Below are 2500 nucleotides of genomic sequence, written 5' to 3'. Positions count from 1 at the left end.
CTGCAAGGAATAATCGCCAACCTAAGAAAGCAGAAGAATATGTGATCAATTTTAATGTGCTTAAGGCCAGGGTAATGAGGATCTCGAGAAGGGAAGACACCTCAATAAGAATATTGGTTGTAAATGAAAGAAAGAAAAACATTTATCCCCTCCCCCCCTCAAAAAAAAAAAATGTTGAGAAAATGGGTCATTTTAAAATCCTTTCTCTAATACACAGTGGAAATTGCTGTAGGCGAGATATGAGAAACCGGTTACGTACCGCTGTGAAGATTCTCCTTGTGATTCGTACCTTTTTCTACGTTTATCGCAATGCTCACTGTGCATAATAAAAGAAGCTGAAAAGGAGAAACTAGAAAATTACGAAACGTGGATCTGTAGAGCATAAACTGGGTAAGTCTTAAAATAATAATAAGGAGGTTGTTTAAAGACGGAGAGAAAACAGAAAGATGGAAAAAAAAAATAATGCCATGACCTGCGGGTGGAGAGTCTTGTGAAGGAAGCAACTGATGTAGATTGAGGGAAGGAGAAATAAGAAGGGCAAAGAAAACTGACGAAGGATGGAGGAGGCCGAAGGAAGGGAGGAAGGAAATGCTCTGACAGGGATGGACTGACGAAGGAAGTAATAAGGAAGGAGGTCGAAGAAAGGAAGGAAGGAAGGACATATTCTGATGAGAGAGGGAATGACGGAGACAGTAATAGACACGTAGGTCAGAGGGGAAATTTGACACACTAACAGGGGAAAGAACAGATGAAGAAAATGATAGAGAGTAGACTGAGGAAAGAAAGTCAAAGGGAAAAATAAAAGGAAATCGACTGTTAGAGACCTACCATTTTTTTATATACAGAAATAGTAGCAGAGAAATGACTGACCCATGGCAGGATCCACCCATGAACAGGGGACTCTTGATAATTAAAGACTTCTCTAAGTCTCTCTACATACAGCTGCCTCCCCTTACCTCTGATTCTTAATGTGTATTCTCTCTCTTACCTTTAAATTAAGAAGTAGATCTCATGCAGTTGATTCTACCCCACCCTCGCTCTTCTCAAATCCACCTGGCTATCTCTCCATTCACGAATTCAATCCTAAAAAACAGCTCATCATTCACATACTCGATCCTAAATACCAGCTTATCTTGGAATAAATGGTAAGCTAATTCTAAGACTGATGGGGATGATGCTGTCTATTCACATACTCGATTCGAAATACCAACTTATCTTGGAATAAATATTAATAAATATTAAGCTGATTTTAAGACTAATGGGGATGATGCTATTTATTCACATACTCGATCCTAAATACCAACTTATCTTGGAATAAATATTAAGCTGATTTGAAGACCAATGGGGATGATGCTATCTATTAACTATCAACTTACTGTCTATTGCAGTACTCGAAGGACTCCTCAGGATCTCACGGCTACGGTGGCCACAGCATTCCCCTACCAAGCCCGCCCCAGGGAAAGCAGAAGAAGAAGAAGATTAAGAAGCCCAGTGTCAAGTTGTTGTACAAGGGGATTGAAGAATTACCCTTGGCACGGAAGGAGGAGGAGGTAGAGGCTGAGACCCAGGAGGAGGAAGAGGCAGAGGCTGAGACCCGAGGAGGAAGAGGCAGAGGCTGAGACCCGAGGAGGAGGCAGAGCTATAAAGGTGTAATTTATTTTTAAAAAATAATCGTGAGAGTGTGCCCTTGGAGGGGAAGGGGGGTACAAGCGAGACCTTGAGGGGAGCAATCAGCTTGGGGGGGGGGGGGGGGGGGGGGTTGCAAAAATTTCAAAAAATTTTAGATGACGCCCCCTTTGGGGTTTTCTGGAGTTTTGTTAGGACTGAAGTGTGTGTGTTTGTTTGTTTGTTTTCTTCTTTCTTTCTTTTTCTTCTTCGCCTCTTTCTTTTTTTTCCTCACTTTTTCCTTCTTCTCCTGTTCCTTTTTTCTTTCTTTCTTTTATTTCCCCACTTCTGTTATTTATTTAACACCCCTATTTCAACCGTGCCACATGCACTCGGAACTGTAGATATTGCATTTATAATTACGTATCTTACCTTTATTTATTAAATGTTGAAATAGTTTTAAGGTAAAAACCAAGAGTGATTTTCTCAAGATTAATTACACTTAAAAAATCAAAATGAAATAAAATAGATACTGTATAAAAATACATTATGACGTAATAAAAAATATTCTGCAACATTACTATTTTTTCTATCCTTTTTTTCATCATTCGCTTTAATCATAAATAACAAATAAATAAGAACTGAGAATTTATAACAATCTCCCTTGATTATGGACAAAGAAAAAGGGGAATTTAATGACGTAAAAAATTTATTCACTTTGTACACAAAAAAATGGCTCTTAATAATCTTTGGTTTACTGAGGCGGGTCTTATGAGAAAACATTTAATTAAAATAATAATAATAATAATAATAAAAATGATAATAATAATAATAGATTTCATAACAAAGGATTGTGTGTGTGTGTGTGTGTGTGTGTGTGTGTGTGGGGTTGTGT

At 38.1% G+C, this 2500-nt stretch overlaps 1 pseudogene; it reads left to right on the top strand.

The window, feature by feature from the left end:
* The window catches only part of LOC119568179, a 15978-nt pseudogene extending 14424 nt beyond the window's left edge, over positions 1-1554 (top strand).
* Positions 1555-2500: the final 946 nt, after the last annotated feature.

Source organism: Penaeus monodon, chromosome 43, assembly GCF_015228065.2.
Source record: "Penaeus monodon isolate SGIC_2016 chromosome 43, NSTDA_Pmon_1, whole genome shotgun sequence".
In the NCBI taxonomy this organism is placed as follows: Eukaryota; Metazoa; Arthropoda; class Malacostraca; order Decapoda; family Penaeidae; genus Penaeus; species Penaeus monodon.
Note: the sequence above shows the minus strand (reverse complement) of the source record. Positions and strands in the feature narration are given on the sequence as shown.